The 7,568-nt window shown below is 42.1% G+C and overlaps 1 protein-coding gene and 1 long non-coding RNA gene across 2 annotated transcripts in view; both read left to right on the top strand.

The window, feature by feature from the left end:
- LOC111263634 (sodium- and chloride-dependent GABA transporter 1) overlaps positions 1–7,568 on the top strand; it is a 33,404-nt gene that overhangs the window by 10,914 nt on the left and 14,922 nt on the right. The window lies entirely within an intron of this gene.
- On the top strand, positions 6,289–7,202 carry LOC147753055 (uncharacterized). The gene is made up of 2 exons (XR_015312391.1): positions 6,289–6,397; positions 6,993–7,202. It is a non-coding gene; the product is annotated as an uncharacterized LOC147753055 (long non-coding RNA).

A 7,568-nucleotide genomic window follows, 5' to 3' on the forward strand; every position in this document is an offset into this window, starting at 1 on the left:
AGAATTCTTGCCGCAAGACTTCGTTGATATATGTGTATATAGGGTATGATAGCGAGATATTCATTATTAATTACAAATCGATATAGCTTGTTTTAGCTCAGCTCTACACGAAAGGCAGTTTCTAATGGTCAGTGGCGGACGGGTGATAAGTCAGCAGGCACACTATGTGTGTGACTGCGTAGTAACTCTGCGGTAACACAACAGCGTTTCCTTTTATTCAATGATGTACGAGCTCGGTACAGGCTTGTAAGCCCCTTTATTCTTCCGTCTGAGCCTCTCTGGTGTTCCTCGGGAAATTTTTTGTACACAATAGGGGGCACACTGCTACTATTCCTAATGCTTTCATGACGACAGATATAGATCTATCCATAGCCGCTCACAAAGGCATTGATGGTGTAGCTCCCGTTCCCACATCGCCCGCTGGATCTTTCAATGGTTACAGACATTCGTCAATTTTGGCGGCCTATTAGCGGAGACCTTCCGCTCGGAGCGAGTGTCCCAGATGACACATACTTCTTTCTCTTGGCATATACTACTATATATATGGCCTCGATATATAAACCTCTTTTGCTGCTATATATAATCATTCATCTCACGGAAAATTTTTGGTTGTTCATAGTTCTACTGTCGGCGTTCAACAACGTTCTTTTGAAGAGTTATGGAGGACGAGGTTAGTTGCGGATCAGTGTTTTAGGCTTCCAAGCTGAAAGTAGAGGACGCGACACAGAAGAAATGAACGCGTTCTCTCTGAGATTACTATAGGTTATGACAGGTCGGGTATTGCTACCCGAAGACTACTATAGAAGGAAGGATTGAGTGCCTACAAATCTTGACATTTGACCACTTTGTTAGCTAGTTTGTTTTAGCTTTATAGTGGTGGTGGTGTGTGGGGGGGGGGGGGTAGATTGATGATAATTGGATGATTGTAGTCTTATACTGATCAATCGACAAGCAGAAAATCATGCACATAGCGCTTGCAATAGCTTCATTCAGCTAGACCTTTTATATTAGCTAGAAGCAAAATATGGAGATTGTGCGAAAGAGAAACATTCTATGAGCTCCTGGGTCTGCCAATAAATGTATGAATTTGCATATAATGAATATACGGTCAAAAGCGGCAAACAATGACGTTACCATTTGCTGACATGCATGCAAGTTATAGCCTATAATTTCGAAAACAATAGCTAACTTATGCAATGTTAGGTAACTCACTGGTGATCAGAAAATGTAAAATATTGATTGGCACTTTGTGGTATAGTAGTATTGCGCTATCAGATTCTAGCCGGTACTTCAGTTGACTCTAACTCCGTGTACATGGAAGCTCTTTACGTGCTCGTTGTTACTGTCTTAAACCAGCTAGAGTAATCTGGATATGTTGAACCACACATTACTGCTCTTTCTTGCTGCCAATGGAGGAACATCGGGTAGTGGATTGTAACTGTGACCTAAATTCCACCGATTCGATGAGACTTTCGGTGCACCGAAAAAGCATTTGGTGTTTATTTCTTGCTAAAGTCTTCTAGCAACGCTTTCCATTTTTCATCCACTGCGCTCATCTCAAGGCCACCAGAACTTTGAATCCTTTCTGTAGTTACAACCTAGAGATATAGGTCTACACTATCGCCCCAATCAGCATACACTGCTTGGTCTTCCCTATCCAAAGTCGTTCGACCCTGCCCCTTTAAGAGCCCAGTACTAAGGAACTGTCTTGCAACGGCTATGGCGGCACTACTACTTTGCCCTGCTGTCGACTGCAGTCTGAAGTGGTTTCTTTAAAAAACCCTTCTGTGATAAATAAAAAAAAAATCGTCACAAGCGTTATGTGCAACCATGAACCGCGTCTTTGTTGCCGCAGCAGCTGGCTCTTTCCTTGGCCCCAGGTGATGTACAAGGCCTTGGTCCCTACGTGTACATATTCTCACCTATAGTCTCTTGAAGATATGGATATATCCCTTTCAGTGAGACGCAAATGAAACATGTACGCGTAGGATCTTTAATAATATCAGGATAAAAAGGTACATCTCCGTAGGTTAGATAATTCCTCGAATTGACCAAATCTTAAAAACTAGAATCCGGCCCTTGGATACTCCCAGGTAAACATTGGCCTTATCATATGGGCTGTCAATCTATTTATGCTTGAACTTGACGGTTGGGTCGACAGCGAAGCGAAGGGAAGGTTAAAGATAACGGATAATATTGACTGATTCGCGCCTCAATTGGCTTACAAATAATTACCTTATCTTTTTACTAATATATGACGCCGTTATTTTCTACAAGCTCTGCATTGGGCTTACACTTGTCAGTTATGATAAAAGACTTGACGTTTTTTAACACGTAGAAATAATATGTACCTATAGATATGTATATGGAAGTTAGGAACGATCATTACGGTAGGCCAAGAGTTTACTTGTGCCATAACTTCACATGAGGGGCGAAAGAGAGAAATTACAAAAACGAAAGATCATTCATATAGAATTCCTCTTATGCTCGTGGGACAGGCTTTCCTACTGATGTACCCTACGAAAAGAGCCAGATACGATTGCTCTTGCATTTATATGACGAATACAGACAGCATTACTATTATTCAAATTGACTTGTATGTAGCGAGACCGAATGAGTCACCGGTGTATGATTGGCCGCCATCAAACGTTTTGTGACCACGTTTTTGCGTGAAATCAATAACTAACGTTCTATGAAAATCATATTATAATCTTTTTGCCCATAGCTACCAACTAACAGCATGCAAATACATCTCCATTCTACAATCATAGTTATTGGAAAATTGCTGTTTGTGCAGAGGTGGAAGCGATGCGATAGGTGATAAGGAAGTCTTTGGGGGCAATTTGTCATAAAGGTCAATATGGAAGGAAATAGTAGCATGTAGACCAAGATGCCCTGCTAATATCCAAACTGTAAAGAAAGAGGGATTTAATACGAGGCGTTTTAGGCATCCTAAAAGTCTCTCAAAACGGCTAGAGTCGATTGTAGGTTTATTCTTAGTTTAGCCGTGGGACGATAGGTTGATATGAAAACAATTGACGACGATAATAATGAAGCTAAGTGCTTTCTGATGCTGTTCCTGTCGTCGATTCCTATGGCCTAGAAACCATCTATTTTTTGCTTTTACCTAAAACCTTCGAATAGTTAGACCCTTTAAGTACGAACAAAGGACTCTCGCGTGCTTCATCGAGCAATCTATGCTAGACAACTTAAAGTACAAAAGCCGCCTTTATTTAATTGGCCCTTATAAGTGTCCTTAAAGTACACGTAAACTCTGCAAACCTACTTCGAAACATATATATATATATATATATATATACATATAGCTCTGTTCTGTGTTTTGTCTTTTAGTAAGTTAAACGAGAATGACGAGCTATTAGAAATTATGCCTTAAGGGTTTGCTGCACCATTAATTTTCTACTATTTCGTGATAAATTACGATAAACATTTCTGAGGTTAAAATTCTCTAATCGTGACACCGGACTGTTCTTACGCGCTACTATACCACGACCTGATTAAATGCTTAAACAAGTATCCGTATTAAACATTGCAGTCTATGAAATTTTCGATTTCGATGACGAGCTATGTTTGCGTCAATATACTTGCGAGCCCGCTCGCAGTCTTCCTAGAACACTAGGCTAGCTCTACTAATAAAATGCTTCGAGGGAAATTTGTGCGATGTGTCGAGAAAAATGAAATCACGCAGTAAACGCGTTTTTATAGAATAACCATACTATCGCCTGGCCATTACAGCGTAACGAACAACCCTGTCACGGGCCTACTCGTCTGCTCTGTGAGTGCGGAACGTCATAATACCAAGAGGCGTTCGCGCCCCACAAAACTGAAAACAATATCCATTCTGTTTTGCCCAAGCTGTCTTGGTCGGCATTTACCAATTAGAAAAATTGCTCCGAGAGATCCGCTTAACCGTCGCGCATTCGCGCCGATTGTTTAAGCAGTATTCTAACTGGACAAAAAACGTGAATCAATCCAACTATCATTATTTATTGGCTCCTGACGACAAAATTGTCGTTTGTTGCAGCTTTAGGCGGCGTTCTACAAACAGCTAGCCAGAAGAACTACGTTTTTAAGGATAGAATGGGAATCTCTCAATTTTTCCAGTATTATTACAAATTTTCCGTCATTATTAGAATATGATCGTACTTAATTTAGCAGGGTTCTGTAAATTCGACGAAAGTATCAGCGGTAAAAAAGCCGTGAAATACGATAGAGACCGGCTTAGTACATGGCCGCTCACAAAGTGCGTGCTTTGCTCAGTATGAATATCTTGGGTCGCTAACCTGTATCTTATTTAGCAATAAGAACAATAACCACCATCACCCCCGAAAAAGCGACCTCTGTGTGGCCGACTCCGAGAAGTAGGAAACGAAGTGCTGCACTCCACGCGTCTCAAAGATGCCACATCACATACAAACAACAAAAGTTTGTGCGTGATGTGGCAGGACGAAACAGTAGCTATTATTAATTGGCAAACATTTTATCTTGCCCCGGTTCCGCAAGATATGGGCCATACACACATTTAGTAACGGCTAATGCGGCCGGTCGGATCACAGCACTTGGAGGGGCACCCATTTAAGTCAACAGACTCCGCTGTCAAATCTATACTGCCTAGTTTACGATATAATATCATCAAGCTCAAGCCAGTAGCGGTGCAAAAACATTAGGCCGCTTGCTTACTATTTGCAAATAGAAACAATTTATTTGTAAGGCAAAGAACAACGTCACATTACGCTGCTGCTGTAACCTGTACTAAATCGGATGGGATTTATTAACACCGTTTAGGCAGAACATAGGAATACAAAGTGGGCAATATCAAGTGTCGATGCCGCTGGGAGAAGGCAAAGTTTACCTAGGTGGCGTTCCCACAGGGGCATACCTAATTTTTCGACGAATACCCGATTGACATTCACCTTAGGTAGTCGTTATTGTAACCCCAAAGATGGCCCTCAGCCGAACGGATGATGGTACCATTCTGTATTGGCTTTTAGTTGGAAATTGAAGTATTGTCCTCGGTTTGTCGGCCTGAAAGAGGTAAATCTACCGATTTAATGGAAGAAACAAAGCGGCGCATCTCGGAGTTGTGAAGGGTTAGCAAACAGCGTTCGCTGTACTAGAGTTAATACATTTAGAACTTACGCTAGAGATGAATGGGAATTGTTGCATTGGTAATGCCGAGCGTGTTAGTAGGTATAAAGCCTTTTGTTTGCCCTATGATTAGGATGTACCAGAGCTATTAATCGTACATGGCAGCCGAGTAAGATAATAGTAATTTCTTTGACTGAGACAAATGGTTGTTTCACAAAATGTTATCGTTGATTCTGTTGTAACAGATCATAGTAGAACCAACAATAGACTACGATTACGTCATGTTCGTTTTCAAATATACAGGTTAACACCTATTAGCTCAATTTGAATTTGCCTGAAATAGTTGAAGCTTTTGTGAAAATCAAAAGTCTAATCGAGCCTTTAGTTTGATCAAGAGGTGAGTCCTGTTCGATATCATTCCTAAAGAATTCCACTGTGGATGTTACGGACCGACTTTGTGTACTCGTTCTCAATTTATTATCAAGTGGTCTGTTCCGTAGCGAATCCAGTTCAGTTGACAGGTTACGCCTGATTTCAGCCTCTCTGTATTCAGACGAGCGCACATGAAACACAACGCCTTAGTGCCCTGAACCCCCATGATGAGCTCTCTCTCTCCCCCCCCCCGCTCCCCCATAATCAGCGTGGAAAACTGACCTCATGTCTCCAAATTTGCACTGGTCTTCAAAAAAAATGGTGGGAAGTTAGCCCTTGATCGCTCTTTTTTGGACGCCGGCTTTTTTTTCGGCAGCGGCATCGCGGCAAGCCAAAAGGCCGCCGTACAAGCAGGGTGAAGGGAACGTAGGAGAAAAGGGCAAAAAGTAACGCTCCAGCTGCCGACCCAATTTGCATGTCAAGAGATAGTGACTGCAGACAAAAAATTTAGAACAGGTCTAGTGGTTGCGAACTTAGCCGGAAGCCAACAGACGGGAAAAGATTATGAACGCATTTTCATGGCTTCCAAAGAGTTTTCCAAACAGAAAATAGACGCGCACTAGCACAAACTGAACTTCAGCAAATGCTAATACCCTGTAAAAAAGCACCACTGCATATAATACCGTCAAAGTGAAATTGCATTATATATATATATATATTTGATTTAAAGTGAGAAGGATCAAGCTTAAGAGGCACAAATGATGATGAAGCGGTTACCTCTCTATTTTTCAATGGGCAACAAATAAACTTACATCTAACTCTCAGTCAAGAAGGGAGGCAATTCCCTTCAGAATTTACTATCATCGATGAAGTGGCCGAACTGGTACGCGACGGAAGGACCAACGGAACACGTGGACCGGTAAGTTAGTATTTTTCGTCAAGCAATAAAACGTCACCGGCCGTTTCTTCGGATCACTTTGTGCAGATACGTACTAACGCTTGCGGGGTCGCGTGCGCCGCGGTATATAGTACAGCTAACCAAGTTCGCATAGGATGGCACCGTAAATAAAACATTGCAACGCATATAATTGAGGCCGATTAAAGGGCCTAAAGCCACATACATATTGCGAAACTATCGTGCGTCTGTGTATATACATATAGTATAGCACAATGGGATATGCAACGTTACTGGCCAAGCCGTTGTCTCCTTCTAGTATCATGCAACATGTAATACGGCGATTCGCTAACGATATACTATCCCGTGTTCGAGGAAACATCCGAGTTATTTTTGTTAGTCATTGTGTTGTCATGCGAAAGGCGCAACATCGGTCAAAACATGGTCCTACACTCAATCGATTATACATTTGACTGCAGAGGGCAATCTAGTCTACAATTTAGTGTTGCGTACCGCTGCCTGTCTACTCTACAAGTACTGACACAACTTCAAGGCATCGTCTGTAATGTTGTTGTTGCTAGCGCCTTTCAGTAAGAAGGTCATTGTATTGTCATTGCAGAATACGCACCTTTTTGGGGCGGCCTCCTTTCAATGGGGAAGAGTTGCAGCTGCACAGGCAGAGGCAGCAACAGCAGGACGATTAAAACGCAAAAAACGACAACGCCAGGAAATTATCCCTTGTCATGCATGTGCGCGACATACAATTAGGTTACCGTCTTCTTACTAACTGTTATAGAAATAAAGAACAACGCGTAGTAAGCATTTGTAAGCCAGGTACCATTTTATTGTCGCGGCGATCGCACAACCGCGAATAACGTCTCGATACGAGAGGCAGAGATAGCAATTTTCGAGGTCTCCTTCTCTCCAGCTTGTTAGCAGCCTACTAGACTGAGCCAGGCCGAACTAGGATCCGTGGGGCTCCGGTAACCGTCGTGGGCTACGTTGTGAATGACCAGGTATCGGAAATGCGCTTTCCTATATGGGATAGTACATCAACAACAGCCAAATCGGTGAAGAAAATTTAGGCAACAGCACAAGCCGGCACACGATTGGACAAGAAATCAATGAATAAATAGCCTACACTAACTTATGAGGCCGCACCTGACGAGGACCTCATAGTAATGTATGAATAATA

This window comes from Varroa jacobsoni, unplaced genomic scaffold, assembly GCF_002532875.2.
Source record: "Varroa jacobsoni isolate VJ856 unplaced genomic scaffold, vjacob_1.0 scaffold_779, whole genome shotgun sequence".
NCBI classification, from domain to species: Eukaryota; Metazoa; Arthropoda; class Arachnida; order Mesostigmata; family Varroidae; genus Varroa; species Varroa jacobsoni.